The sequence below is a fragment of the Bos javanicus genome, chromosome 21, assembly GCF_032452875.1.
Source record: "Bos javanicus breed banteng chromosome 21, ARS-OSU_banteng_1.0, whole genome shotgun sequence".
Classification (NCBI taxonomy): domain Eukaryota; kingdom Metazoa; phylum Chordata; class Mammalia; order Artiodactyla; family Bovidae; genus Bos; species Bos javanicus.
This window is the reverse complement of record NC_083888.1, coordinates 64413853-64436207: the sequence shown is the minus strand read 5'-3', so window position 1 is coordinate 64436207 and position 22355 is coordinate 64413853. Positions and strand designations below refer to the sequence as shown.

At 50.5% G+C, this 22355-nt stretch overlaps 1 protein-coding gene across 1 annotated transcript in view; it reads left to right on the top strand.

The window, feature by feature from the left end:
• LOC133234034 (uncharacterized) overlaps nt 1–22355 on the top strand; it is a 41841-nt gene that overhangs the window by 2360 nt on the left and 17126 nt on the right. The window lies entirely within an intron of this gene.

The following is a 22355-nucleotide window of genomic DNA, read 5'->3' as shown; positions in this document are numbered from 1 at the left end:
CACCGAGAGGGCCCAGCTGTTCCCCTGCTGCATGAAAACTTAAAAATTGCCCTAGAGTAGGTGACCTGTTGGATTAAGCCTTAAGTTTTCTTTGATGGGAAACTCTTGTTTTCTGCTCTTTAGCTTATGACTAGGCATCCAGAGACAAGGTGCTGTATTTGCTCTTGCCTGTTTCCATTGGCTGTAAAGGTGAAAAATCCATTTAAAAGGACAGGTTAAAGTGCAGTTCCAGAGCCACAGGACTCTAAAGGTAGGGCTAATTTTATTGCTTTTATTTTGTTCTGTTTGGGCAGAGTAAACTGAACCAGTAAACCTTCTCTCTGAACTTCTTTGTGCTTAGTTGCTCAGTCATGTCCAGCTCTTTGCGACCCTATGAACTGGAGACCACCAGGCCCCTTCTGTCCATGGGGATTCTCCAGGCAAGAATACTGGAGTGGGTTGCCATGCCCTTCTCCAGGGAATCTTCCTGACCTAGGGCTCGAACCCAGGTCTCCCGCATTGCAGGCAGATTCTTTACCGTCTGAGCCAGAGTCCTGTTCTTTTGGCAGCAAGAAAACTAGCTAGTGCCCCTTAATTAAACTGGGTATCTTACAGCCATGTTTGCCTGCTTCTATTCTTCGGATCGTGAGGACAGACACCGTGGCTGGGTCCGTCGACAGCTTAATGCCTTGTGCGTGGAATGATTGTTTGGGTTTTGGTTCATCAGAAGACAAAGCCACCGTGACAGGACTTGGGTGTGAAAATGCTCAACTATTTTATGTGTCTTAAGAACTCCAGTGAAACTTCCTGTCCACGGTGAAAATGAATGTCAGCAACTACATAAGAAGGTAGAAGACTGGAAGACTCAGGAGAGGTGTGTGAAGTGAGTCCGAGCTCACTAGTGGCTAAGGAGACGTGGCGACAGGCAGCCTGCCCGGAGTGTGTCCCTTGGCGGGATGGCCCCGCACAAAACGTGTGGACTGTGGCACACGGCCCTGTGGATGTCACCACCCTCCCCCACGCCTCATGGCTCCCTTCCCACAACCTCCACTGGGTCTGCAGTGGGGCCATAAGACCACGGGGGTTAGGGAGGGACACGTGTGGCGAGGGTAGAGGGTGGGAGTGGGTGGAAGAATAAAGGATACGAATTGAAAGACACCAATGTCTCTTTTCCTTCTTTTTTCAGAGTATCTTCTCATTTATTAATTATAAGGAGCCTAACAAAACTGATTCTAATTTCTATTTCTAAAAGATCGGCAGCAGTGCAGGCAGTGAACTCATGCTAAGTTAACTTCCCTTACCGCAAACTAGTTTGGCTGCCCTATGAAATTGCTCTTTGGTTATGTCTGATGTTAGTTCTTTTGGAGTTGGTTTTCTGCATCGGTAACAGTATTGTTGTTAAGTTGTCCTACTCTTAGGACCCCATAAACTGCAGCATGCCAAACTCCCCTGTCCTCCTCTATCTCCTGGAATTTGCTCAAACTCATGTCCACTGAGTCGGTGATGCCGTCCAACCATCTCATCCTCTGTCGTCCCCTTCTCCTCCTGCCATCAGTCTTTCCCAACATCAGGGTCTTTTCCAGTGAACTGGCTCTTCACATCAGGTGACCAGACTATTGAAGCTTCAGCTTCAGCATCAGTCCTTCAGTGAATATTCAGGTTACAGTGTGGAGAACACTAGCTCTGAGCACTGGCCCAGTCCCTTTGGCCACTAAGGAAGCCAGCTGAGAGAGGCGCTGTTGAAGGTCGTGTTGCAAGGTGTGTGATAGGGCTGCAGCTAGAGCTAAGTGTTTACCTTTTGTTAGGCCGCAGAGCCTTTGTAAATTTGGGGGTCGAACCCTGTTTCAGAGCCAAACTGAGTTGCCAATGAAATATTTAGAAAAAAATCAGGGTGAAAGTTTGTATTTAAGCACCTAGTTAGTCCTAGCTTGTTTGTTTGGGGGTTTTATGTTTTTGGAGGAGAACAAAAGAGTGGCTTTATTACTTTGCCACACAAAGGGGGGCCACAGTAGGCTAGTACCTCAAGAACTGTGCCCCCCTTTCTGGTGAGTAGGGAGAGGTGGTATAGTCAGGCAGAGGTATGACAGTAACGGTCTTGATTCCTTCTGGAAAGTTGCAAAAGGGTGGATTGCTGACAAGATTAAGGTGTGTGCAGGGTCTTAGATGGTACCATGAGCTGCTCTGGTCCCTTGCCTGTGGTAGGTCACCCCTCGTTTGAATCAGTACAAATTAAATAAAAACTGTCAGTGTGTATGGGCTTCCCTGGTGGCTCAGTGGTAAAGAATCCGCCTGCCAATACAAGAGACACAGGTTTGATCCCTGGGTTTGGGAAGATCCCCCCCCTGGAGAAGGAAATGGCAACCCACTCCAGTATTCATACCTGGGAAATCCCATGGACAGAGGAGCCTGGTGGGCTACAGTCCATGGGGTTGCAGAGTCAGACACGACTTAGGGAGTAAAGCAACAACGTAGGTAGCATACGTGTTTTTCTTAATCATCAAACCTATAGTGTGTTCTTGATTGTGGAATCTTTGAAACTGTGCCTGTTCAAGGGACCCTCCTCCCTACCCCCAAAATCAGTGCATGTATTAGACTTGGAGCTTAAACTGTGGTGATAGATCCTAATTGCACACATCTGTAAAGCTGACACACACCTATAAAGGCTTCCCTGGTGGCTCAGACGGTAAAGCGTCTGCCTACAATGCGGGAGACCCAGGTTCGAAGATCCTCTGGAGAAGGAAGTGGCAACCCACTCCAGTACTCTTGCCTGGAAAATCCCATGGATGGAGGACCCTGGTAGGCTACAGTCTATGGGGTCGCAAAGAGTCGGACACGACTGAGTGACTTCACATAAAGCTGGCACCGTTGATGCAACATTTTATGTTCTTGAGTTTTGTAAGGTCTTAGACTTTTTCTGGGGCTTTCCTGGTGGCTAAGAGGTTAAAGCGTCCGCCTGCAATGCAGAAGACCCAGGTTCAATCCCTGGGTTGGGAAGATCCCCTGGAGAAGGAAATGGCAACCCACTCTAGTATTCTTTCCTGGAGAATCCCATGGATAGAGGAACCTGGTGGGCTACAGTCCATGGGGGTGCAGAGTCGGACACGACTGAGGGACTTCACTTCCTTAGACTTTTTCTGAGGCTAAGTGGTTTAGTCCAGGAAACAAATCTGGTTATTGCCCGTGAATCTAAGGAAGGTTGAGATCTCTAGTGATAAATTGGCCTCGTTTTTTTCTCTACTTGGCACACTGTATGTCCCTCCAAAGTCGAAGTTAAATCGACTTTGTGCTGCAGTTGCTCTGCCATCTGCCCATCCAAATGAATGCGGCACGTGCGCTTGAATGGAAGGAAAGTTCTGTCTGAGTCTGCGGTAGCTCTGTAGGCACACTTGTTGCACAGCACGCTTACTGCAGGGTAGAAATACAAGAAGCCAGCCCCCTCCTGCATCTGTGTGAGAGGCCTGTCAGTGCTGGAACAGGAGGAGCTTGTTGAGAGTGGGCTGAGCCGCCGCGTCTGAGCAGGACTCTCTCCCTTCGCTAAAAGGCGTTGACGTAGCAGATGAGATGAGCCCAGCTGTTCATCCCCGTTTGTCAAGCACCTGCTCTATGAGGCCAGAAGACGAGAAGATGTGCCCAGACGGAAGGCAGGCCATGACTAGAGAGCTCAAAGTATTGGTCTCACGTCCATTGGCCGTCCTGGCACCAAGTGGAAAGTCGGGGGATGAGAGGACCCTAGCCCAAGCTGGTCAGATAATGGCCTTCCTGGGGAGGGGATATTTCACCTGGGTCTTGAGAGTTAACCACCCAGTGCCCAAGACAGCATTTGGCTTCAAACTAGCCTTTAAAAAAAAAAAGTTAATTTCTAAGTGAAAAGGAAGTAGATAAATTGGATGATAAATGTGTAAATATTTGTGATAAAGGCGTAAGGAGTACTTGGGGCTTCCCAGGTGGCGCTAGTGGGAAAGAACCTGCCTGCCATGCAGGAGACAAGAGAAGCCGGTTGGATCCCTGGGTCTGGAAGATCCCCTGGAGGAGGTCATGGCAACCCACCCAGTATTCTTGCCTGGAGAATCCCGTGGACAGAGAAGTCTGGTGGGCTACAGTCCATGGGGTCGCAAAGAGTCAGACCCAAGTGAAGCGACTTAGCTTGCACTCACAGCACTCAGTGTAAGAGAGCTATAATTTTGCCTTGGAAATTCATCCAATTACCAAATGAATCCCCCGAAACTGCTATTGAGATGCCTGAGGTTTTTCTTAGTACTTCGCTACTGACATCATGTCCTACTTTTTTTGTCTTTTTACCATTTTTCATGAGCCGTTCCTTATTCAGAGTTTCCACTTGAACTTAATAGCAGAAATGGGTTTGGAGTTCCAGGCCTTGGAAGGTGCACCAGCTACAAAGGTACTGAGGCTGGCTAGAGTCATCCCAAGAGGCGAGGGCCTGACTGTGCCCGTTGTCATGCAGGACACCTCCGTGAGGCCTTGTGGCCTTTTAACTCTTCATTTCCTTGGCTGTAAATCAGGCTTAGCAATGCCAGTCTTCAGACAAACAGGAATCAGATGTGGTGATAGGTGAACTTCGTGAAGTGTTGACGCCCCCAGGACTGTTACACGTCCTTCCTACCCACTCGTTCTAAGTGAACACGCCTCTTCCACTCATCTCTCCGCTTCTGGGCTGGTTTTGGTTATCGTTCAGTCGCTCAGTCGCTTTGCGACCCCATGGGCTGCAGCACTCCAGGCTCCCCTGTGCATCACTATCTTTGCTTAAACTCATGTCCATTGAGTCTGTGATGCCATCCAGCTGTCTTATCCTCTGTCGCCCCCTTCTCCTGACCCCACCATGAGCACACAGCCACCAAGCCCGCCTCGGTTTACCCTTCCCAGCCAAAGCATCTCTGTGTCACAAGAGGAAAAGTGACGGTAAGACACGAGCAGCTGGGCTCCAACGTAGACACACTTCCAAAAGGAGCTCTTGTGTTGAAAACCTGAGTTCTGGTTGACAGAAAACACAAAAGGAGTTGCTTTATCCTACTTTTAATGGACAGTAATCCCTCCAGGGAGACTCAAAACTTAACCACTGATAATGGCAGATGTCTTTAAGAAAAGTCTGGCTAGCAAATGAATTCTTATGTGTGCATGTAAGCACACGTAAGGGCCTAAGGATGAGCCCTAAAACCAGCCCAATATTCAGCGTCAACCCTGAATATTCAGAAAGTGAAGCTCCAATACTTTGGCCGCCCGATGGGAAGAACCGCTTCACTGGAAAAGACCCTGATGCCGGGAAAGATTGAAGGCGGGAGGAGAAGGTGATGACAGAGCATGGGATGGTTGGATGGTATTACCGACTCAGTGGACATGAGTTCGAGCAAGCCTGTGGTGGGGTCAGCAGCTGGCACTCGGAAATGGCAGTCCTGGGAGGCCTCCTGCCTCCACGTCCCAGGACAGAGTTCCCAGCGAACTTCCTTAGCGCTCACAGACAGCTTTAAGGGGTGGCAGGCAGAGCAAGGACGAGCATATTCTAAACCGTCCCTTCCTCTTACCCGCTGAGGAATGGTCTGGGTGTGTCCTTGCACTGTTGTGAGTAAACGGAGGCCCACTTGTGGCAAGAATGCAGTTGAGGATTGCCTGCCTCTTTCCGTAGTGACCGTCTGACCAAGTCCTACCCAAGGCAGCGCTGGCTCTGAGGCTGAAGCCATCGCCCCACGACGTCCATCTCTCTCATCTGCTCACCCTGCCCCATGCTCACTGAAGACTCGGCACTTAAACTCCTCTCTCTCTCGAACCCAGGCCACTCCACCCTTGCATCGTCTCAGGCACGGCAGCCTCTTTATATCTTGGCCTCCGAAACCCCAGTCACCTTCCCTCCCACCTCTTCAGCCACCACATCCTGGTCTGCGTCATCCCTGGGAGCAGGGCCACCCTTGGCATCTCAAACTCCCAACATCCTCTCGTCTCCAACTCTCTCCCCCTCTTCCCTGTTACCCCTTCGTTTCAGCCTCAGACCTTCTGTTTGCTAATCCCTCTTTTCCATCCCAGCCCAGAACCCCATGAGCAGTTACCAGCATCCTCCGGTTCCTTTGGCTTCCCTGTTGGCTCAGACGGTAAAACGTCGGCCTGCACAGCGGGAGAGCTGGGTTCAATCCCTGGGTCAGGAGGATCCCCTGGAGAAGGAAATGGCAACCCACTCCAGTACTCTCCATGGACTGAGGAGCCTGGTGGGCTACAGTCCATAGGGTCACAAAGAGTCAGACACCACTGAGCGATTTTCACTTTCACTTTTTTTTCCAGGTTCCCTTACTACTTACGGCACGTGAAACGTCCCTGGTGGGTCCATTCACTTCCGACCCTGTACTTCTGCTGGGATCTTCCGGGGGCAACGCCACTCACGAGTGTAGATTTCTGCCATGACTTGCGGTCCCCGGCGTCGCCTGAGCATTCGATGCTGCTTGACACTTCTTTTCCCTGGTCCTCACTCTGGCACCCGCGCCACCATTTTGCTCAGCGGATTCTCGAAATGACTTTTCTCAAAGCTCATAAGAAATCTGCCTGTGTGCTCTCCGTTCCCTCGCCTCCCCACAGTGGCCCAGTGCCAGCGTCCCCTGCTTCAAGGCAGTTGGAGGGATCCAAGTTCGTTCGCTCAGACACCCAGGGTCCCCTCATGGCTGCTCCTGGCTGAGCCCGAGTTCCCGTCTCCACCTGCGCTCCCCCTCCTCCCATCCCGGGGACCTGCCCTGTGCCCTGGGCTCTCTTCCCTTGGCAACGTCTCTCCCTGTCTTTAGAAACAGGGCTCTCTCTTGACCCCATGTCCCCCAGGAGTCACTGCCCATCTCCTTGCAGTCTCAGCCAAGCCCTGAGAGCAGGTCTGCGCTGACCGTTTCCGCTCCATCTGTTGAGCCGCAGGTACCGCATCATCACGTGTGGTGGAGCCCGCACGGGTGAGGCCTTTCTGACCTCACTTCTCATCCTCGTGCTCATGAGGTTCCCAGACCCCCTCCTCGGCTCTGCCATCCCATTCATCCACCTGGTCCGCCTTCTGGCCTCTGGCTTCCCCTCCTCCTGCCTGCTGCCCCGTGTCCCCCTGAGTCACCCATCCTCGTGGCCTCGACAGCCGCGGGCGGCTGACGATTCTCAGCTGCCTGTGGCTCTCCCCAGAGCTCTAGATCCACATGCACTGTCTGTCCTCGGGGGTCCCGCGGGGTCCGTCCCTGCACCTGCCCGCTCACCCGTCATACCCACTTGCCCGGGACGGAAACCTGGAAACCATCTTCGACTCCCTTGGCTCCGTAACCCCCACCGTCAGCCATCAGGTTCTCCTAAATCTTTCTCACACCAGCTTTTCTCTTTCCCCGCCATCCCTGCTATGCTGCAGGCCCCGTCCCACCGTCTCACCAAAACCTTTGCCAACCAGCTGCGTGACCTGCTCCAGCCCTCCTTTCCCAAGGCTCTCCGGAGGCTTCCTAACCTGCAGGTGGAACTACATCATTCCAGTCGAAACTCAAAGTTTGGAGCCGCTCCTCCACTAGGCATTTCAAACGCGCAGCCTTGTTTTCCACCCCTCCTGCCTCCCCCAGCTCCAGTGGTTCAGACCTTTGTTTTCAGGCTGGCCATTCTCTGCCCGGGAGACCCTTTCTCACCGCCTTTGACATTCCTCCTCTTCCAAAGCAGCTCAGGTGGCATCTCAAAGAAGCCTTCCCTGGAAGGGCATTTCGGTAGCATTCCGCCCAAATTGCTATCATCGTCTTCACGGTGAAAGTGACCTGTTAACCTTCCTGCTTGTCCACCAAGCTGCACCTTTGAGGGCAGGGGCAGTTTCTCTTCTGCCTCCAGCCTCGGAGTGGACCAGGGCCAGCCCGATGCAGGACGCGCGGTCGGCCCCATCGGAGCAGAAACGCCCGGCGCTGCCCCTCCCGGTTTCGTCCTCCACCCCCACCGCCTGTGGAACGCAGAGTGGTTGCATGCCATGTACAACTGAATCACCTTGCTGTACGCCTGGAAACTGCCACCACACTGTTAATCAGCCAAACTCCAGGACGAAATAAAAAGTTTTCTAAAAAGTCCCAGCTCCTTAGCTGGGCTAAAAGGGAAATGTGGCATAATAGGGGAAAAAAAAAAAAGAAGTTTCCATGAGACAGACCCAGATTTTAATAGCGGTTCCACTACTTATCGGTTCAGTGATCTCGGGTGAGTGTTTTCACTTCTCTGGGTCAGTTTCTTTTAAGTCTTCTTGTTTATCCGAAATTCAAATTTAACTAGGTGTCCTGTATTTTGTCTGGCAGCCTCATCGTGGAATAATACCCCACTTTTCAGTCCTCTTCTTTTTCCCTCTGTTACATTTCTTTTTTTCCTTGTTTTTAAATTTCTTTTTTGGGGGGGTGGGGGCTGGGGGAGAGGGGGGCCACGTTGCTCAGTTTCCCCAGCAGGTTTTGGCCCTGGCATTGAAAGCCCAGAATCCAACCACTAGGCGATGAGGAAACTCCCTCTGGGCCAGTTTCTTGATCTGTAAGATCAGAATATTACTATTCAGGATTGTTGGAATGTTTGAAATAGTACATACAGTGCTCCTGGCGTGTGTTTGTGTGTGTGGGTGTGTGTTAGTCGCTTAGTCATGTCGGACTCTTTGTGACCCTATGAACTGCAGCCCGCCAGGCTCCTCTGTCCATGAGATAGATTCTCCAGGCAAGAATCCTGGAGTGGGCTGCCATTTCCTTCTCCAGGGGATCTTCCCAACCCAGGGATTGAACCCGGCTCTCTTGAGGTGCAGGCAGCTTCTTTACCATCTAAGCCACCAGGGAAGCCCCCTGGCATGTAATAGGCACTAACTAAATCCCCTCATCTATGACTGCTTTTCTCTCTCCCTTCTCCGTCCCAAGCCCCTCCCCCACACCGCCTCACAGACGTGTCTGTTGATGAAAACACCCCTTCATTTTCTACACCTTTGTTCACGCTCAGTTCATTGAGGAGTGCCTTCCTCACATCTCCCAACCTCTCTGCTCCCTTCCAATCTTGCCTCAAGGCCTCCCAGGCTCTCCAGTTGCAAAGAACCCCTCCCTGGTCTTCTGTTTCCCCAGAGCACGCAGAAGTCCCAACCTGCGCTGTCCAGTTAGCTGGCTTTCGCTTTAATTCCTTGTGGGCAGTTCCTGGGAGAAGGCGATGGCACCCACTCCAGTACTCCTGCCTGGAAAATCCCATGGATGGAGGAGCCTGGTAGGCTGCAGTCCATGGGGTCGGGAAGAGTTGGACACGACTGAGCGACTTCACTTTCACTTTTCACTTTCACGCATTGGAAAAGGAAATGGCAACCCTCTCCAGTGTTCTTGCCTGGAGAATCCCAGGGACGGGGGAGCCTGGTGGGCTGCTGTCTTTCGGGGTCACACAGAGTCAGACACGGCTGAAGCAACTTAGCAGCAGCAGCAGCAGCAGCAGCAGACAGTTCCTGAGTTGGAAGCTTCTGGAAGGCAAGGATGTTTCTTCTGCTTTTTTGTGGCTTTTCATGCATCTGAGTGCTCAGAGTCTGGAACATCCTAAGTGTTAAATAAACAGTGGTTTACTCGGATGGGAGATGGGGGGGACAGGAAAATGCTGCTTCACAGGCTAAGCAGTTGGCAGAGTCTTAGCATAATCAAACTCTCAGGGAGCTCTGAATTTAGCTTATTTCGTTGTTGTTCAGTCACTCAGTTGTGTCTGACTCTTTGCCACCCCATGGACTGCAGCATGCCAGGCTTCCCTGCCCTTCACTATCTCCTGGAGTTTGCTCAAATTCATGTCCAATGAGTCAATAATGCCACCCAACCATTTATCCTCTGTTCCCCCTGCTTCTCTTGCCTTCAATCTCTCCCAGCATCAGGGTCCTTTCCAGTGACTCGGCTCTTTGCATCACGTGGCCAAAGTATTGGAACTTCACCATCAGTCCTTCCAATGAATATTCTGGCTTAATTTCCTTTAGGATTGACTGGTTTGATCTCCTTGCAGTCCAAGGGACTCTCAAGAATCTTCTCCAGCACCACAGTTTGAAAGCATCAGTTTTTCGGCTCTGAGCCTTCTTTACGGTCCAGCTCTCACATCCATACATGACTACTGGAAAAACCATAGCTCTTACTGTACAGACCTTTGTTAGCTTACTTGTCCTTGAGATTTTTTGAGTACTATGAATTTCCATACATGGAAGCAAGTAAAAACAGTGTCTGGAAATTAGATGTTTTTGGAAGTTCAAACAGTGAAAAATCATTAGTTTATCTTGTGAAAAAAGTAAAGACTATATATAGCTTGTCCCAAACTGTTGATTCAGCAAAAACAATTGTTCAGGTTTTTCTGTAACATCTTACGGAAAACCGGAACAAACTTTTTCGCCAACCCAATACCCAAAAGTGTATATTTCTAGTTATTTCTCAAAAGCATATTCAAACATGAAACCCTTTAAGGAGACTGTGCTTTGGAAAAATAGCCTTATTTTGACCTGCCGGGTGGAAGCTCATACAATCTTTCCTCCAGCCCTCTCAAAGCAAATGTTACTACCACCTGACCGGCTGTGTCTATCATAGGAGCCTATGGAGGTGGGAGGCGTCTGGACTGTTATGCATCACGTTACTGCGCCAGCTCGATACTGGCAGCCGACTCACGTAGCCTTTACACAAACTGGGGTTGCACATCAGAAATCCCTTCCAGAAATAGCCTCGAGGAGTACTTGAACACGTGGCTGTATGTCACACGAACATACATGTATGCATTTGTTTAGCAGAAGACATTGGGTTTCCCTGGTATCCACTCTGGTGTCGGCTGGCAACCACCCTCCTCCCAGACCCCGTGCCCTGCCCTTTCAGAGCCCCAGTATCTTCCTTCAGTTAACAGGTAGAAATCTGATCTTTTGGGATAAGGGGGTGGAACGACCTTAGCTCCAGGGTTAAGTTATGATCGGCTAAACAGTCTTACTTCCTGTAGCCAGTGATGGGTCTGAAGCATTGGGGAGAGGGAGAATGTGTCCCAGGTCTGGCCGATGAAATGTCGGAGGAAATGTGTGTCATTAGAGAGGCTCCTCTTCCCTAATAGAAAGGCAAAGCCCCAAGAGACAGCCCCTCTTCTTCCTTCCTGCCCAAAAACTGGTGTGATGGCTGGGACTGTGTCTTCATTTCATGACTGTGAAGAAAAAGCTAAGGGGATTGCAGAGTCAGTGGTCAGGCGGCCCTGTGGAGCCGTGAACCCACAGCGCTCACTGGACTTCTTGTATAAACCCTGGTCCTGGGGTGCGAGGACCTTGCAGGGGTGAGACTGTAAGTCATTCCCTTGGGGAGCAAGAGGCGGGAATGGGATCAAAGGAGGTATTACTCTCTGGGTGTCTAAAGTGTCATCTCTAGCGGGAGATGGGAGGAACTGGAAGATTGGGGTTGACAGGTATACACTGTCGATATATTGATACTATGTTCAAAATAGATAAGTAATGAGAACCTGCTATATGTGTTATTCTTTTAGTGATTTCAAGATCCATCCGTATGGGGCCCACGAAATATTATTAAAGCACAGGTTTTGTATGTATGGATTTTTTAAATTTTGTAGATGCTTTTAATATGAAAAATGCTATGATATATTAATCAAAAATGTAGCACATATAAGTACATACTATAACCCGAACTTTTAGAAAAAGTGGAAAGTAAACACGTCAAAACTGTCGTTTGCTTCTGGGAAGGAGGACTTCGGCCCGTTTTTATTGCGTGTGTGTTTTTTTTTTACTTTGTGCGCAGTTATCACATATGCATTTTTACTTTTAGTTTTTTTTCTTGTAGTAAAAAGGCACAGAATTTACTGTCTTCGCCGTTTTCATGTGTGCGGCTCATTGGTGCCGAGGACGTCTGGGTAGCCACACATCCCACCACCGCTGTCCTTCCCCTGGGCTCCTTTCATCTTGCCAAACCGAAGCTCTCTTCCTGCTGAACAGTAACCCCCGACTCGGACTCCCCACAGCCCACCCCCGACACCCACCTTTCCCTTTGTGTCTCCCAACACCTTTCTGTCTCCGTGAACTTGACTGTCCAGATAACGTCATTCGTATCAGCGAATCATGCAGCGTTTGTCCTTTTACGTCTGGCTTATTTCACTTCACAGAGTCCCCAGTACTCATCCACGTCACGATGCATGTCAGAATTTCCTTCCTTTCTAGGGCTGAATAATGGTCCATTGTATACATACACACACACACACACACACACACATATCACATTTTACTAATCCATTCATTCCCTCAGTGGATAATTGAGTTTCTTCCACATTTTAGGTGTCGTGAATAATGCTGCTGTGAACATGGGTGTTCAGTTAAACACGTATTTTATAAGCATGTTTTGTTTTTCTTTTTTTAATAGCAGATGAAGAAAAGCTTATGAGAGCCAGATCATCTATTTTGAATTGGTGCTTGAATTTTTCACTTGGTATCAGATCTTTTGAGTATTTTAACCAGCCGTAACCTTTCCCTATCAAGACGAAAAGTGATGGCTGGAAGCTTTCTGCCCGTTTAAAAGAATGGTGAAGTGGTTAACTGTTTTCAAGCATTCCACCTACTGCCTCCTTCCCTCGTAGTTGAAGAGTAAGTTCTTTGACGTCTCACCCCCTGAAAATGCTCCCCTAGTGCATGCTAGCTCCCCACCTCTGAGACTGTCCCTGGGAATCACTCGCTGGCCCCACACCCCTGGGTGTTGCTCTGGCTGTTCACCAGGTGCAGTGGCGTCATCACTTTCCCAGCAAACTACACAGAAGGCGAGCAAACAGCTAGTTGGGCCACTAGGAGGCCTGGGTTCCATCCCCAGCGGAACCATCCCTCAGGGCACGCCTTAGGCCTCGCTGGTGGTTCAGCGGTGAAGAATTGGCCTGCAACACAGGAGACCCAGTTCACTTCCTGGGTCTGGACCCCTGGAGAAGGGATAGGCTACCCACTTCACATTCTTGGGCTTCCCTGGTGGCTCAGCTGGTAAAGAATCTGCCCACAGTGCGAGAGACCTGGGTTCTATCCCTGGGTTGGGAAGATCCCCTGGAGAAGGGAATGGCTACCCAGTCCACTATTCTGGCCTGGAGAACTTCATGGACTGCATAGTCCGGCGGGGAGTCCCAAAGAGTCAGACACAACTGAGCGACTTTCACCTTCAGTTTGAGGTCACTAGATCAAATGCTCCCACATGGCAGTCACCTACCCTGTTAAGCACCAGGGGGTCAGGGGAGGACAGGCCCAGCGGGTACCAGACTATGTCCAGGGACCCTCTCATTTCAGGCGGCGTTAGAATTCACTCACTTGGTGGGAGTTGCAGAATTTGAGTCCAGAGAGGACTTCCCTGGTGGCTATTGATTAGAGTTCCAGGCTTCAGTCCCTGGTCCTCAGGCATCTAAGATCCTGCAAGCATTGTGGAGCAACCAAAACAAATTAAAAAAAAGGATTTGAGTCCAGAGACCCTAGAACTGATTTCATCCAGCCACTTGAGGCGTTCAGGCAGTAGAAAGGGCTTTTTCCGCGCTCGTCCTGGTTAATGGCCATCCTCCGTGAGCTCTGATCATCAGGCCAACCCAAGTCAGCCCTGGCCCTGACCTCCTCTACACACAAGCCTCCACTCCAAGAAGCTCTGCAGTCACGTCAGAGGTGCCCCGCCCCTCCCCAAGCTCCATCTCTGCACCCTGGACCCTTCAACCTCCCCTCAAAGGCCAGTGCCAGCATTCCAGCAGGAGGGAACCCCTCCATTCTGATCTGTTTACCTTAAGTGGAGCCGCAGGCTTGGGGTTGTGCTGTATTTGTGGAATGCTCCCCTTCCCCCCTCCCTCCTGCTCTCCGTCCCATCCCCCCGACCACATCAACAGAGACAATCTGTCTTATGTGAGCGTGAAGACAGGAACAGGGAGTACACATTAGTGATGGTTACCTTAGGCGAGGCAAGGGAGAGCCTAAAGAATTGGAAACAAACTTATCTACTGAACTCTGAGCAAGTGGGAAGATAAGAGGCAGCACACAGCTGGGGCACCAGGAAGCGGGGCGAGAAGCCAGCGCTTCGAGGCTCTTCCCGCCGGATATGGGTTACATCAGCCGCTCGGGGCAGAGTGGGAGCCTGCTTCCAGAAGCCTGGCGTATCTCTTAAATTCACTGCAAAGGAAATAGAGTTCTTATGGGAGAACGAACCCAGCCCTCCCTTCCCCAGTCCAGCCGCTCGCTGCCCCATCGCCCGCTGCTCTCCGCACCAGCTCTTCACCCTCGGTCCCTTCCTCTCTGCCTCTGTCTCCCTGGCTTCTTCCCCCGCTTTCCTCTCCTCGTTTGCCGGCTTCCCTTTTCCTGTCCCCGTATGTTGTCCCCCCACCCTCCCCTGCTTCACTCCTTTCCCCACTTCTCAGCATAATGTATACACTTCACACTTGTTCTATTTATTGGCTGTGGCTTTGTGTGTTATTAATAGAGCAGTAGATGAGTTATGGCTTGGAGCTTTTCTTCCCGCTAGAAAAATTCCAGCCCAAGTTATTTCTTCAGTCAATGGGCTTTAATTGATTTTTCTCCCCTGGATCAATGGTCTACAGGAAAGCTCCCCACCGCCCCGGGAGATACAGGCCTGGGAAGGGGACCCAGAGGGTCTGAGCTCTGCAGGAGCTGAACTCTGGCCCCCTCGCCCCTACCTCCTGCTGCCCCCACTGCCCACCCGTGGTATCAACAGGTCTTCTCCCTCCCCACCCAGCCCCTAGACCAGCAGCAGTGGGTCTTTGGGGAGCTTTTCTCCTTCTCCCTCCAGCCTCGGTGCTAGAAGGGAGGAGGGACTGGGAGCCTCCTTTCTTGCTTCCCAGACTCCCTGGGAGCTGGGCTTCTGAGTGATAACTGATGCTCAAGTTTGGAAGGCGAAAGTGTCAACTTTGGTGTGTGCAGGCATATGCAGTGTGTGAATGACAGGCTGAATTTAAAGTAGGGGGTGGCAGTGCAGTCAGGTGGTTAGCTGGCTTGTTCATTCATTCGTTCGTTCTACCCCCTCCATGATGCTGAGGGCCGTTTTGCTTTGGGAGTTGGAAAGACGGGTTCCGGACGGAGATCATGTCCAGTCTGCTTCCCATATTAAGCACTCCCTCCCCTGTGTCCCTCCAGCACCACCCTCCCACCCCTCCCCACTCAGTGGAAGGCTTCCAGGACTTGGTTTTCTGGCACCAAGATCACAGAGACACCAGCGAGTCTGGGTCCTCGTCTCTGGTTCCTGGGTGCTAGAGGCAGCAGTCACCTGCTTCCTGATCCCTGGGTCACCTCCCTGCTGGTCACCTCCCTGCTGGTCACCTCCCCGATGCACACCCTTGAACAGTGCTGGTGGTGGCCTCCCAATTCCCCACCTTCCTGGTCTGGGCCCTTGTTGGTGGGTCCCCCAGTCGTGGATTTCTGGTCCATTGCTTTCAGTCCATCCGGTGATTTTGTAAACTAACCACTGCAGAGAACCTGCTAAGGAATAACTATTTCCCTGACCAAAACCCATGTGCTGAAATCCAGTCTCCAATGTGCTGGGAAAAACTGAGGGCAGGAGGAGAAGGGGACGACGGAGGACAAGCTGGCTGGATGGCATCATCGAGTTTGAGCACGCTCTAAGAGATGGTGAAGGACAGGGAAGCCTGGCGTGCTGCAGTCCACAGGGTCGCAAAGACTCAGACGTGACTGAGGGACTAAGCAACAACATGCCGGTGTTAAGACTTTGGGCGGTGATTAAGTGAGGAGGGTGGAGCCCTCCCAAGTGGGATTAGTGTCCTAATGGGCCCCAGGGAGCCCCTCTGCCCCTTCTTCACCTTCTGCCCTGTGAGGACCAAGAAGAAACAGGCATCTATCTGCAGCTTGGAGGACAGCTCTCAGAACCCGACTATGCCCGCACCCTGATCTCAGACTTCCGGCTTCTAGAACTGTGGGAAACGAGTATCTGTTGTTTACAAGCCAGGACTGTCAAAGCGGCCGGGACACTAACTGTCCACCTGGGGCAGCCCTCGCCTCCCCAGTACTCCTCTCCCCTCCCCCAGGGTCACAGAGTGCAGTTCTGTGCCGCCTTGGGTGCCTGCTGTTTCTCTTTCCTCCTTGCATTGTTAGCAGACGGCGAGTTTCCCAGGCCTTGCAGGGAGAGGTGTTGAATATGGGAACTGGACATCTTCCTAATTCCCTACAGGCCCTCAGCATCGGGGAGGGGGTAGAACTAACTAACCAGCTTGTCACTTACTGCTTTAAACTTGGCGGATCAGTTACATGCTGCACATGACTGGGTGGGTGGTTGAAGTTGGCCAGGCCCCTCCCTTGAGCCTAGTTGCTGGTTGGTTTTATGAGGCTCTGATCCCACGTGCCACCCAAGCCCTTGGAGGAATTCTAGCAGGACCTGAGTCAGGGGTGTGGCTCTGTCCTCAGGGCAGGTTTTAGGTCGACCTCAGGGACAAACAAACTCCTCCTTCGCCTTAAATGAGGCTGGAATCTGTATCAGCCCCAAGGTTGTAAAACAAACAGGAGCTATTTCTGGAACGGAACAACAGCCTCGAGATGCAGGTGAGGGATGCTCTCCCGGATTTGCAGGAGAGCCAAGTGGGGCCAACGGGGAGGGAGGCGACTTCCTGGAGCTACTTCACCAGGCAGCCCTTCCATTGGGAACCTGCACAGTTTTGAGCTTTGAAACCACCTTAAAGCCTGTGATCCAGGCACAGGAGTTAACTGGGACAGAGGCTGGGAGGGCCGGGGGAGAGGAGGCCGAGAGGGCCAAGCAGCCAGTCTGAGTGGGCTTGGGCCTGCCTGACCTTCTGGTGGTGGAGGGGAGTGCTGCATGCGAGTCATGGGAAGCCCTGTATCAGCTGTGCTTTTCTTTTAGTTGAACAAAAAATCATAAATATTCACATGGGCTTTTGGGATCTTAGTTCCCCAACCATGGATCAAACCAGGCTCTTGGCAGTGAAAGCACTGAGTCCTAACCACTGAAACTCCAGGGAAGTTGTTCAATCACCAAATCATGTCCCAACTCTTTGTGACCCCATGAACCCCAGGCTCCTTCACTATCTCTCAGCGTTTGCTCAATTCATGTCCATAGAGCGGGTGATGCCATCCAATCATCTCCTCCGCCGCCGCCCCCTCCTCCTGCCTTCAGTCTTGCCCAGCATCAGTGTCTTTTCCAGTGAGTCGGCTCTTCACATCAGGTGGTCAAAGTATTGGAGCTTCAACTTCAGCATCAGTCCTTCCAATGAATATTTAGGGTTGATTTCCTTTAGGATTGACTGGTATGATCTTCTTGTAGTCCAAACTTTATTAATTAAAGTGAAAGTAAAGTTAAAGTGAAGTCGCTCAGTCGTGTCCGACCCTTTGCGGGCCCCATGGACTGTAGCCAACCAGGCTCCTCTGTCCATGGGATTTTCCAGGCAAGAATACTGCAGTCGGTTGCCATTTCCTTCTCCAGGGGATCTCCCCGACCCAGGGATCGAACTCAGGTCTCCTGCATTGCAGGCAGATGCTTTACCCTCTAAGCCAGAGTAAATTCTTCAACTTTATTAATAGATACCTAAATATAGTATGTTTTTTTAAATGAAATGTGTATGGTGTTGTATTCATAAAGCACACTCATCAAAAGCTACACATTAACAGCAAATTCCCATACAAATGGAGATAGTCCTCTGAATTGCATGTTGTATCACCTATTAGAAACTAAAGCTCTCTACCTTAGACTAGGACTTGAACCTAGCCAAAACCCAGTTTGGGATCTAACCCACATGACTTGGACTCAAACCCAGCCAAAACCCACAGTACCTGGTCTCAGGACCTAATGAAGCCCAGGTTCTTGATGTCTCATTGCAGAAAGAATTCAATGAGAAACAAAGTGATAGGTAAGAAGTGGATTCATCTAGAGAGGAACACACTCCACAGTCAAGAGTGTGGGCCAACACAGAGGGCAGCTCTGGCGGTCTCAGTATCTGGTGTGGTTAGCTTTTATGGGCTGGGTGAGTTCACAGGCTAATGAGTGGGAGGATTATTCCAACTATTTGGGGGAAGGGTGGAGATTTCCAGGAACTGGGCTACCACCCACTTTTTGATCTTTTGATCGTGCCTTGGAACTGTCATGGTGCCTCTGGGTGTATCATTTAGCTTGCTGATTGAGGATTAAGGTCTAGTGAAGTTGACTTGTCTGTCATCTTGCACCCATTTGATTATAATTGGTTTATGCTGTATCCTTGGGCTATATCATTCTCTCAAAAGTTATGCCCTGCCTCCTTCCTTCCTGTTTGAAAACCACCAATCTTTTAGTCCTTCTCATGTACATTCCTTTTTTTTTTTATTGTTCTGCATGGCTTGGATGGCATCACCGACTCAAAGGACATGAGTTTGAGCAAGCTCTGGGAGATGGTAAAGGGCAGGGAAGCCTGGCATGCTGCAGTCCCTGGGGTCACAAAGAGTCGGACACAACTGAGCGACTGAACAATGGCTTGTGGGATCCTAGTTCCCCAAGCAGGGATTGAACTTGGGCCTCAGCAGTGAGAGCTCGGAGTCTTAACCCACTGGACCACCAGGGAAGTCCTTTGGATAATTTTTTATTGATACATCCATTCAGCCTCCAGCTACTCAGACAATTTTGAAGTGAGTATTAAATCATATATTATCTCACATTTGTTGTTTATCGGTTGCTCAGTCATGTCCGATTCTGTGACTCCATGGACTGCATTATGCCAGGCTTCCCTGTCTGTCACCATCTCCCAGAGCTTGCTCAAACTCATGTCCATCGAGTCGATGATGCCATCCAGCCATCTCATCCTCTGTCGTCCCCTTCCCCTCCTGTGTTGAATCTTTCCCAGTATCAGGGTCTTTTCTAATGAGTCAGCTCTTCACATCAGGTGGCCAAAGTATTGGAGCTTCAGCTTTAGCATCAGTCCTTCAATGAATATTCAGGATTGATTTCCTTTAGGATTGACTGGTTTGATCTCCTTGCAGTCCAAGGGACTCTCAAGAGTCTTCTCCAACGCCACAGTTCAAAAGCATCAATTCTTCAGCACTCAGCCTTCTTTACGGTCCCAACTCTCACATCCGTACATGACTACTGGAAAAACCATAGCTTTGTTGGCAAAGTAACATCTCTGCTTTTTAATACACTGTCATAGCTTTTCTTCCAAGGAGCAAGTGTCTTTTAATTTCATGGCTGCAATCACCATCTGCAGTGATTTTGGAGCCCCAAAAAATAAAGTCTGACACTGTTTCCACTGTTTCCCCATCTATTTGCCATGAAGTGATGGGACCAGATGCCACGATCTTCATTTTTTATTGAGTTTTAAGCCAGCTTTTTCACTCTCCTCTTTCACCTTCATCAAGAGACTCTTTAGTTCCTCTTCGCTTTCTGCCATAAGGGTGGTGTCATCTGCATATCTGAGGTTATTGATATTTCTCCCGACAATCTTGAGTCCAGCTTATGCTTCATCCAGCTCAGCGTTTCTCATGATGTACTCTGCTGCTGCTGCTAAGTCGCTTCAGTCGTGTCCGACTCTGTGCGACCCCATAGACGGCAGCCCACCAGGCTCCCCTGTCCCTGGGATTCTCCAGGCAAGAACACTGGAGTGGGTTGCCATTTCCTTCTCCAATGCATGAAAGGGAAAAGGGAAAGTGAAGTCGCTGGGTCGTGTCTGACTCCTAGCAACCCCATGGACTACAGCCCTCCAGGCTCCTCTGTCCATGGGATTTTCCAGGCAAGAGTACTGGAGTGCGGTGCCGTTGCCTTCTCCAATGATGTACTCTGCATATAAGTTAAATAAGCAGGGTGACAGTATACAGCCTTGAAGCACTCCTTTCCCAATTTGGAACCAGTCTGTTGTTCCATGTCCAGTTCTAAATGTTGCTTCTTGACCTGTATACAGGATTCTCAGAAGTCAGGTAAGATTGTCTGGTATTCCCATCTCTTGAAGAATTTTCCACAGTCTGTTGTGATCCACACAGTCAAAGGCTTGGCATAGTCAGAAAGCAGAAGTAGATGTTTTTCTGGAATTCTCTTGCTTTTTCTATGATTGATGGATGTTGGCAGTTTGATCTCTAGTTCTTCTGCCTTTTCTAAATCCAGCTTTCTGCCATAAGGGTGGTGTCATCTGCATATCTGAGGTTATTGATATTTCTCCTGGCAATCTTGATTCCAGTTTGTGCTTCATCTAGCCTGGCATTTCCAATGATGTACTCTGTATATAAATGATTATCTCACATAATCATTTCTAAAAAATTACTCCCACTGCTCTGTAGAGACTAGATTGTTGAGGAGTTCAAATGGAAGTGAAACAGGGGAAGGGGGCAGGGCATAATTTTTGAAAGAATAACATAGCCCAAGAACACAACAGAAACCACTTACAATCAAATGGTCCGGGATGTAGACAAGTCGACTTCGACCAGGCCTTAATCCACAGTCAGCAAGCTAAATGACACACCCAGAGGTGCCATGACGGTTCCAAGGCACCATCAAAGGACCAAAAAGTGGGTGGTGCCCAATTCCTGGCAATTTCCAGCCCTTCCTCAAAACAGTTAGAAAAATCTTCCCACTCATTACCCTATGAAATTACCCGCCCATAAAAACGAACACATTTCACTAGCCCTAGCCCTCTGCGATGGCCCACACTCTGTCTATGGAGTGTGTTCTCTCTGAATACATCCACGTCTTACCTATCACCTGTGTCTCTTTCTGAATTCTTTCTAGGATGAAACATCAAGAACCTGAGATTCATTAGCTCCTGAAACCAGGACTGGGATCTCAGTTGGTAGACTGTGGGTTTTGGCTGGGTTCCAGTTCCAGCACGTTGGTTCAAGTCCCAATCTAAGGTAACCGGTTTCAGAAGCAGGGAATGGAGGGGCACGCATATTGATATAATATGATAGGCTACTGCAGTAGTCCACAGAGGGGAGATGAGCTGCCCCGCTGCGGGAGTGGAAATGGTGAAGAGCAATCAAACTGGGGCTTCCTAGATGGCTCAGTACTAAGGAATCCGCTTGCCAGCGTAGGAGATGCAGGAGACGCAGGTTCGATCCCTGAGTCAGGAAGACCCCCTGAGGAGGAAATGACAACCCACTCCAGTAATCTTGCCTGGAAATCCCATGGACAGCGGAGCCTAGTGGGCTACCATCCATGGGGTTGCCAAGAATCGGACAGGACTGAGTGAGCACCATGAGTCAAATCAGTGTATTTCAGACATAGGACTCACAGGACTTGCTGACAGATTGGATGTGGAAGATGAAGGAAAGTGAGGCATACCAGATTTTTGGTACTAGCAGCTGGGCGTTTGGGGTGCCTTTCCGCAAGACGGGGAGGCTGGGGAGGAGGTGCTGAGCGTGCAGTTGAAGGTGTAGGTCTGCCTTGTCCACTCTTCCGTATCCAGATTCTCTGCCTGGACTTGACTGCGTCTTCTGTGGGATGCTCTCAGCAGACGTCTCTCGTGGGCTGCTGCTTTGAGGGTTGAACGTTTTGGGTGTCCACTGTTGTCCCCGTGTAGCAGGGAGAACCGTGTCTGTGCCTCCCAACAGAGTCCAGCTCGCCTCTGCGTCCTGCTGGGCTTTGACCACAGACAAGCTGGACTTCTCCAGAGTCTGCCCCCTCCAGCTCAAAAATGCTGTGCTTCTGTGGCTGAGCCCTAAATGCAACCTAAGCTAGAAACCAAATAGAAAGAACAGAGCAGCCTTTGCCTCATCACTCCTTACCACGTAGCTGTGTGACCCTGGGCAAGTGACAGAACCTCTCTGAGCCCCAGTGGGAAAACAGTCCTGGCTTTCAGGGCAGTTGTAAGAATGAAGTGAAGTTCCTGATGTAAAGCACCTTAGCTTGGAGCCAGGGGGAAGAGGGGGTGAGCCCTGGCCCACAGTCAGATACCAGGATTCTATTTAGCTCTGCTGGTAACGCCATGTGACCTAGGGTAAGTCCCCTCTGAGTTGAAATGGACTTATTCTGTGCTATCTAGGAAAAATATCCAAAAAAAAGAGTCCCAGTGTGACCCATCCTGCTAGTTCCTACATGGTCTTCTGTCACTTTGCAATAGCATCCATGGGCTCAGCACACAGGACGTGGAGACTCTGAGGAGCACTCCTCAGCAGGACCGGGCCGGGATCTTAGACAGGGGGCCTCTGCGGCGGGTGGGCTCAGCTGATCATGGAGGCCATCCTCGTGGAAGACAGACACCAGCCCGGAGGCTGGTCACTGACTTACCCAGGAATTCATGAGCCCAGAGGCCAGGGGTCGCCTCTCTCTCACCAAGTCGGCCAGAGCACAGGAAATGCCGGAAATGGTAGTTCCAAACAGACGTGAGTGACAATGGGTGGGCAGGCAGCTGCGCCGACGGCAGGGCTAGCCCAGGGCCAGCAGGTGTGTGAGCAGGTGCTGAGCTGTGGCCAGGTGCTGCTGTCTGCTCGGGCAAGCTGTGGCAGTTGGATCTGGCTG